The following is a 10,017-nucleotide window of genomic DNA, read 5'->3' on the forward strand; positions in this document are numbered from 1 at the left end:
TTAATAATCAAAATTGTATCAAACAAGTATTTAAAAAAAAAAAAAAAAGAAAGAAAAAGAAAACAGTGAGAGAGCACCAGGAAAAGGTAGCGGTGAAGGGTTTAAAGAAGACAACCCATGCCGGTAGTAGGAATGAAACAAATAATTAAAAATAATATATCCAGGTTATCTCAGAGGGTTAAATCTGTCGTTTTAATTGATTCCACGATGGGAGACCAAAGCAAGGGTGACAATTCGTGGGGTCTCATCAGCCATCCTTCTTCCAAGCCATCATTAAAACATGAATATCGGTCAGTCGCCAGCAATAGGAGCTCAGTCGTCTCTGCAGTGATACTAGTGTGCTGGCAGAACAGACAGTGAGCGAGCAGAGAGAGAGAGAGGAGAGAGACAGGGTGAAGACCAGCCCCCCTCCCAATACACTACTGACTGGTTCCAGATGTTACTGCGCTAGAAAATCAAATAAACCGTGCACAGGGTTGCAGTTGCATTTTCTCTTAAGAAAAGGGGATTAAATCAGGATGATGAGAGAATGGAGACTGGGAAACAAAATTATACTGCAGACCAGGTATACAGCGCAAAGGGAAATGGTGAAAACTGATGGTGGAGAGTATCATTTATAAAAACCTGAACCGCACGGGATCACTACTGTATCTTACTCAGGCGCTGCTGGTTTTTATAGTAACACCTCTACAGCACTGTTCTTGTCATGCATACTAGTGATTATTTTTAACACCAATAATACATTTGTACGTGTACGTGGATTACAAACACAGTACTCGTATTGGATAACGTATTTGTAACTTGCAATTGTCCCTTCTTAACGTCTTACTGCAGACGTAAATTACTTTTTTTTTTTTTTTAATCAAATGGAAACCACTTTAACAAGTGTACTAACAGGCCATTGTTAACAGTCGTTAAATATTCCGTTTTTATTAAACTGCATGTTTTGTTTCACAATAATAATGAAAAAATATTCGGCTTCAAATGTTTCATTTACACTGTCGGTTAATAATGTTACAGACAAAAATTAAACCCCACTATAGTGTGGACAGGAATTCTTGTTTATTTATTTATTTTTGTTTTGTTTTTTTTGTTATCTATCACGGTTGTTTACTGTACCGTAGGCTTACATTCCATTCAGTTAAAAAAAATAATACCGATTTTTTAAAGAAAGGTGGAAAAAAGAATGTGGATAAAATCACTGACCTCAATACTTTCCTTGAAAATGTAACACCTTGCTTCCTTAGAGGAATCACAGAACACACATTTGGTGTTGATACGTGTTAGATAACAACTGAGACGTGGAGACAGCTGTCTAAGAAGAATGTGCTGTAGTTTTATTACTATTAGTAAAGGCTCCTGTAAGAATATGTCATATATTAGATATATCTTGAACTTAAGACACTTTTCTTGGGGGGGGGGGGGGGGGGGGGGGGGGGGTAATTATTGACAAGTTCAGTTCGCATCTCGAGAACAGGTGTCCACTGGGTTTAGTTTTCTTGTTTAAGAACATTGGACAAAGTAACCCAAAACTTTTTGAGCAAGTACCTATCGATAATTCAGTATGCAACATTTTGCCGTTTGACTTATATATGACTTTTTCGATTTCATTGATGCATAAAATATTAAATGGTATCTTAATACGCAATAGAATATTTAATTGGTACAGCCAGCCCTTAGGCTTAGTCGGATGTTATTACAGTTACCTGACCAAAATGTAATTAACAATTGGGTTTTGTCCATATGATTACATACATCACATTCTTTTTTCATAAATGGATTAGTAATAGAGAAAAAAAATAAAAATAAAAACGAAATTTTTGTTTCAACCCAGGCCTTGAACGCTGAGTACATGTTGAGGATTCCTCAGACTCGCTGGCTTCATGGCACTTTGCCTCTTTACTTGAGGTATAAGGAACTCCAGTCAGCTGGCGGAGCAGAAGTGTATAGCGCCCAGTGGCAGTTTCCATCTGTGTGCACTGTTTGCCTATTCCCAACCCCCAAGTTGTGTTATCCACCTGGAATGTTAATAGGGCTAACCTGTCACACATCACTGGCATTAAAAAAAAAACTTAAACGAATAACCCTATGAAACACGACTTTGAAAGGGAGAAAGCTGCGCTAACTGTGACATTCCTTACATCATGGGCTGCTATTGTTTAATGCCTCCTTAACTTTTAATAATGTTTTCAATTAATGTGAAAATAAGGTGACTTATTTTCAATACTGTAAGTCTGTGTTACGGTTTAATTTAGGAGCTGCTCTTCTGTTCTATTTACCTACCTGCCATAGACATATGTAATGTAGGGTAGATCAGCCAGAGTGTCTTTATAAGTGCCAGCGCCATCTAGTGTACAGCACTAGAAAAAGTAAACTTGATCCAAAGCAGCAGATCACTAGATGGTTTCTTCTATATGGATATTATCATTTAAATTGTCTCGACTCCCCCCAGTTATCATTTTAAATAAAATCATTCTACACCCGTTTGTGAGGGTCTGGAATCAACTCCCCAGTAATGTTGTTGAAGCTGACACCCTGGGATCCTTCAAGAAGCTGCTTGATGAGATTCTGGGATCAATAAGCTACTAACAACCAAACGAGCAAGATGGGCCGAATGGCTTCCTCTCGTTTGTGAACTTTCTTATGTTCTTATGTTCTTATTTCTTGGTCTTTCAGAGAGTAAAGTTGTTGTTTTTTTTTTTCTTTGCTTCCACATTATTTGTTTTTTTTTTAAACAGACAGTATTTAAAAAGCATAAAATGAAGACACATTTAATAGTATTGCCTGGCTTTCCAACAGCAAGCAACACTTATTACAGTTAAACACATGCACATGATATCTACACAATCAATTAGAGTACATACTGTAAGAGTATATTGTGTACACAGCATCACATTCTATAGGCAGGGGGATCGTTCAAGTATCATTGACGGATGCCATAATAGTAGTACAGTATTTCAAGTTAGATTTCGAAATGTCACATTTTTCAATCTCTCAGTTTTTTGTTAAGTATGTGGAAACCGACAAAGCGGTGTGTAATTCAATATGTTAACATAAAATTATTTAGCAGGTTTCACTCAACATCATTAATCAAAATGAGTTTATTCTACATGGCGATGCAAATCTTTTGGCCAAAGCTGTAGGCTAGATCAGCCAAAATGGAGAAGTTAGAATCAGCGCAATCTAGTGATCTGCCCCTTTGGAAACAAGTTTCCTTTAGTTTGGCTGGCAATACACTGCTGTCCACTAGATGGTGCTGCCGCTTACTAATATAAAGACACTTTAGCTGATCTAGCTTGCATTGCAAATATCTATGGCATGCAATTAAAAACCGAAAAGCAGCTCCTTAACACATACACATGTGTATAATTTTATTTTTTGCTTAATTGCACTAATAACCATCCAGGAAAATTGCAAACATCATGAAAAGGCAAGGGGACATTTGGATTAGTTGATATTATGTAGAATTCATAGATTCCGATTGTCATTCCGAAGACATTTGGGTACAACATACTGAAAGTTATGTGCTTGTTCTCAAAGGTACAGCTCTCTCTGAATCGCTACCCACAGCCGTGTTGGTGATGCAGTATCTACCATTCTGCTGAATCAGTTGCATGGGAATAGACAGGGGGCTCAGCGAAGATATTTATAAATCTGCTCATTTATCTCTTTATACCAGCAAAATAGAGTTACAAGTTACACAAAAAGCTTACTACTTAGTTTTGTTTTGCGTCTTTTTTATGAAATCTAAATGAAACTTCAATGTCTGCTGACATCAGTTCCACACCTGGAAGTAATGCCTCACCCCATGTGTTCAGTAATGCACATGTCATCTTGAATAAAAACTACTACGACTGCAACTACTACTACTACTACTACTACTAATAATAATAATAATAATAAAATTACTTTTTAAATATCATTCATAAGTATTAAACACCCAATAGTACTGAATTAAGAAATACTAAATAGGAGCCGGTGTGGTCCAGTGGTTAAAGAAACAGACTTGTAACCAGGAGGTTCAAATCCCAGCTCAGCCACTTACTCGTTGTGTGACCCTTAACCTCCTTGTGCTCCATCTTTCAGGTGAGATGTTGTTGTAAGTGACTCTGCAGCTGATGCATAGTTCACACACCCTAATCTTGTATCCTGTGAAGCCCTTTGTGATGGTAGTCCACTATGAAAGGCATTATATAAAAAAAAATAAAGATTATTACTATTATTATTAGTAGTATTATTATTATTAATAATAAAATAAACTAAAAATCAATGCCAAATGTTTCGCCTGGAATTTTTTAAAATTATCTTTATTTCTTAACATGATAACAAAACAATTCCATTCTTATCTGTTTTTCACCTCCATTAGCTATAAAGATTTAAAATGTGCAGTTTTGAAAGAAACACATGCAATAGAAGATATGTATTTAGCTGGTACTTTAGGTTAAATAAAGGTCTTTGTTTCTATGTTGTTTTCTCAGGATATATGTTACACTTGCACTTCCTCTGTCATTTTATCTCAGCAGTGTCTTCTGGTTTAAAGCATGTTACTGGCTAAAAGCATGTCAATCAATAGGGGAAGCAGTTGATTGGCTATTCACAGGAAATAAGCCATTGAAAGGGAGAGGGCAACTGCACCTGGAGGGTGAAATGACCAAGCAAGTAAAACACTAACTGAAATCATGGCTTGCAAACAGATTTCTTTAACCATGTGTAGTACCATGAATATGTGTTTCTTTCAAAATTGGACATTTGAGAACTATAAAATGGAAATACACAACAGGTAAGATTCATAGAATTATTTTATTAGCTAAATAATTTTTAATAATACATGATACAAGTCCCATTTTAATACTGTTTCTAAAACAAGAGCGAAGCCCTTTTTAAAGAAGGTTGTTGTGCTTTAAAACTCATTTCATTAGCATAACTATAGGGATTGGTCTGCTTTATGGTGGGAGGAGCCAAGCATTCACTCACAGCAGACTTTGTTTTGTCAGCATAGCAAACAAAACAATAAATCTTGAGTGTATTGATTATCATTAAAACATTTGTTATACTGCATGATCAGGAATCAATCTACTATTAGTAGTAGTAGTTGTAGTAGTAGGAGTTATAGTATATTGATTCCTAGTCGTGCAATACATCAAATGTTTTACAATATTAAATAATAGTACCAGTATTGGACATACAATTATTGGTCTTCATCCTACCCCCAGAATCAAATATTTTAAACTGAGTTTTGTTTCATTTTAATGCTGTGTTTTTGGTTTTTAATTTTTTTAAATGGCCTCTTCAACAGAGAACATGTTAACAGGCTAAATTAATTTGAAGGGAGAGCAGTTTTATAAGACCAAGTCAGAATTATCCAGCATTTAAAACAATCTTCTACTCACAGACTCAAAGTTACTATAACATTTTGGGGGGTTTTAGTACTAAATGGGAGAGCATATAATACATCTTACTAATATAGAAATGCACCTTTATTTTGGGTAGTCTTTTACATACAGTAAAGCCTGTATGTACAGTGCCCTGAACTACAAATCTAGCCAAATGTTTTGCATCACCTAGAATTTTAGGATTGAGACCAAATAAAGAAAAAACTATATGAACATAATTTAGATTTTTTATATAGCATCATGTCATTAAACAAACTACTAAATGATATCTAAAAAAAAAGTCTACCGAAAGCCATAATTGTAGTAAAGTAATTCAATCTGTATCATTCGACTTTATGAAGCAGTTCATTCTATAGGGTGATGCAAAACTTTTGGCAGTAGCTATAAGTGGTCACCTGCTCCTATCAGCCAGTATCCCCAAGGAACAGACATAAATGAGTGAGAGGAACCTTCAGTGAGCAGCCACGTTGCTTCATACCTCTGGGGCTTGGCTACCTCAGCCAGTGCAGACAATAGGAAAGCATTGCAGCCGAGATGGAAGAGAGAGCAAGGCTCCTCCCCTGAAAGAAGTAAGGAGCTTCAATGACCTTTTTATGCTGTTTGCAATAATTTGGAGTGCTTCTCATTGCATTCTCATTGTTTTATTGTTTGATAAGTCTGTGGTAAGTGAGGTTTGACAATGAGTTCCTTATCACACAATAAAATTAATTGAGTAATTGCAATAAGAACCAGATTTGTCAAAGTGTTTTTACATTAGTAAGCGCCAGCATCATATAGCACTTCACCCAAGCTTGATCCAAAGTGGCAGAACACTAGTTGGCACTGGCTCTTACTTCTAAAACTCTTATGGCAGGCAACTAGAACTGAAGAATAACTCCTGAACTCAGGGAAAGCACCTTTGACTTTGTGTGCCTATATTTACGAAAGGGAGAATTGCCCTGCCCTGATGAACATATGCTGCTATGCTGCCTGGCCTCTTTATTAGGAACTGTGTACATATGGTATATCCTTGGGTCTCTCCAGTGCAAGTGAAGGCCACACTAATGCTATTGTTCCAGATCAAGCCCACCCCACAGTTTTGCACTTGTTACCAGATGGCGACTTTTCAGATAATGCACCCATCCACAATGGCAGAACAGTGCGCAAACGGTTTGAGGAGCATGACAGAAACTTCAGGCGCCTTCCATGGCCGCAGGATTCAACTGAGGATGTCTGGGATGAAACTGGATGACACATTCATCACCATGATTCTCTGCCTACGTCTCGGCACCAATTAATAATAATGAATGGCTGGACATCCCTCAAGACACCTTCCACTTTGTGGAGTCTATGCCATGTCAAGCTGTTATTTCCAAACCCTTTATTAGAAACTGATTAGGTGCAGTTCCTAATAAAGTGTCCAGGCAGTGTTTGCTTGTATTAGAAAAATCTACATATATAGCAACAAGCAAGCAAAGAACCAAGTGATCTAAAGTACAACAAATGGGAGACAGTGATTGCTCAGAAACTGGACTGGCTACACACCTCTTCACAGAACAGCCTTCCAGACTCATATTACATTCCCAGTAGCTTAATGACATCATACTGTCTGGAAATAAATCTTCTTTTAACAAATGCTGTACACAGTGATGGAACTGGTGTTGCTTGATCTAAAATATGATTAAATAAAAGAGCTTGTTTGCTAAGGTAGTACTGCCCTCTAGAGTCAATAATCAACATTACAGAGATGAAGATCAGCATTGAATAGCATTGGTAGATGACACTGATTACATGCTGACATGAATATTGACTCCTTATCCAATGCCTGCTTGACTTTTGGCGAGAGTTGCAAGGATTTGATTGTCCTGCATGATAATGTACCACAACTTCCTAATTATCTTGATTCTGTTAAATGCTGCCTTACAATGAGGTAGTGATAGGGCCAAGTTTTAAAAAATTGGGCTAACTTGCCCCCCACCCCCAATTTTTATAGCAACATGGTGGTAACTAGAAATGCTATTTAAAAAAATGGAAATTATAAAATGAATATACAGATAATTATTTAAATGAACACAGTCTTTGAGATCAAATTGCATTCTCTAGTTCATCTCAGTCTGTATAAGTATGGCCAGAAACTCTGTCCTTCAAATGCTTATTTCTCCTAAACTTTCAAGAGTAGTGGCATTTTGATAAACATATGAGTTAGACTGTTTAGATCAGTACTGCATCATAATTAAAACGGCATTGTAAAGTTTGGTCCTGCATAGAAAGACATGGCAGTGGCTCTACCCATGATTCTGGATGAAACAGATTCGCTTGTACCTCAGAATAGTGGCGGACTGCCACTGAGGGAATCCAGAAATGCATTATAAAGAAAACAGACTAAAAGAGTTTAAACAAAGGGCATTCCCCTCTCTGTAAAAATTCTGGCAACATATCAACTCTGGCGGTAATTCTGGACAAATACAGTGTATAGACAGAGATGAGAGCATTCCACTCTAACAAGAGTAGCACACGCCGAACTGAATACCAGAGCACTTCAGCAGTCTCGCACGAGCCACATTCCTGTGTCATTACTGAAATAATAAAGCAAGATGGGCAAGGTGACCTCAGACACAAACGCACAGACACTTTTAATGGTTAGACACTCACACAGTTTCTGCATCCAGTCCAGGGTTTCACAACTCCCTTTGGTTTAGGTAAACTATTGAAATGACCAGGTTCCAAGATTTTGAGCAATCCTGCAAAATCTGTTCTCAATTGATCACACTCATCACAGGATTAATAAGCTTCACCTGTGGCTGTAGGTTTGACTCGCAAACAGACAGATTCCACATAACTTGTGCTAAAGTATGTCTTTAGCAAGTTTAATCAGAATTTAGCAAGTGGTTCTGTAGTTGAATAAAACAAACATGTGACATACAGGCAAACTTAAGCTAAAGAAGTTTCTTAGCAAGTTGCATCACAATTGGACAAGTGCTTCTCCAGCTTTACACAAAACTTACATACAGAAAGACAGTCTACTGGAAGACAGATCTATGACCCTGAGATTACTATTGTTACAATTGGACCAGCACATTTATCAAAAAATGAACAGAACATGAATGACCTACAATTTGTAGTTTTAATAGAAATAAAATTATTTGATGTACAATATAGAAGAAAAGGAAAATAAATGGATACATAGACTCAATACCTGAAGTAACTCAAGGGAAAGGAATAGTAGATTGTTACATCATGAATTATGTACTGTAGTAAATGACATCGCAAAAACACTAACAGATTTACAGTAGTTTGCAGAGGTATTCACCCCCTACCAATAATGTCACATTTTGTTGAATTACAAATAATGTATACACAGTTTTTCAAACAAACTTTTTTTATTCAAAGCTGTAGTGGTTAAAATGAACACTGTTATATGAGGAATAGGTTAAATGTCAGCAAAAGTTGCAAAGAAAATGTACAAAATTAAATTTACTGGTTGCATAAGTATTCAGCCCCTTAAGTCAGTACCTGGTAGAAGCACCTTTTGCAGGAATTACTGCTATGAGTCTTTTTGGATAGGTCTCTACTAGCTTTGCACAGTAGGATGGTGAAGTTTTTGCCCATTCTTCACAGGAAAATTGCACCAGTTCTGATAAGTTTGTTGGGGATCGTCGATGGACTGCAATCTTCAAGTCTCGTCATAAATTTTCGATTGGATTCAAGCCAGGATTTTGAATAGGCCACTCAAAAAGATAAATTCTCTTCTTGTTCAACCACTCCAGTGTGGCTTTGGCTTTGTGCTTCAGGTCATTGTCCTGCTGAAATGTGAATTTCCTCCCCAGTTTCAGAGTCTTGGCTGACTCAAACAGGTTTTCCTCAAGGATTCTCCTGTACTTTGCACCGTACATTCTCCCCTCTATCCTGACAAGCTTCCCAGTCAATGCTGAAGCAAAGCATCCCAATAACATGATGCTGCCACCAGCACACACCATGCTTGACAGCTGGGATGGTGTTGACTGGGTGATGTGCAGTGTTGGGCTTCTGCGAGACGTAGAGCTTAGAATTTGGACCGAAAAGTTCAATTTTTGTCTTGTTTGACCACAAAACCTTTTTCCACATGTCTGCAGTATCATCTACATGCTTTGTCGCAAACTCCATATGTGCTTTAAGATGAGACTTTTTGAGTAATGGCTTCTTTCTTGCCACCTGTCCACACAGGCCAACTTTGTGTAGGGACCAGCTTATTGCTGATGTGTGAACACTGACTCCCATCTCAGACACAGAACTTTGCAGATCTCTCAAGGTCATTGTTGGCTTCAGAATGACATCCCGAACCAGTATGCTGCTTGCCCGGCTGCTGTCTGGGTAGTGTTTGGGTAGTATGATGCATCTTCCACTTCTTAATGATGGACTTCACTGTGCTGAGAGGGATATTCAGCGCCTTTTAAATTTCCTTGCACCCTTCTTCTGCTCTGTGCCTCCCTGCCACTTTATCACTGACTTGTTTCAAAAGCTCCTTGGTCCTCATGGTTTTGTTGGATCACTATGTGAGTTGCAGCTTCAAAGTCTTTATATACCTGAGGGAAATTGTCTACAAGTTAAACCACTTTGAGTACACACAGGCTGAAACCATTTCACTAATTTTGTGACCTTTCAAACC

This window comes from Polyodon spathula, chromosome 8 (assembly GCF_017654505.1).
Source record: "Polyodon spathula isolate WHYD16114869_AA chromosome 8, ASM1765450v1, whole genome shotgun sequence".
Lineage (NCBI taxonomy): Eukaryota > Metazoa > Chordata > Actinopteri > Acipenseriformes > Polyodontidae > Polyodon > Polyodon spathula.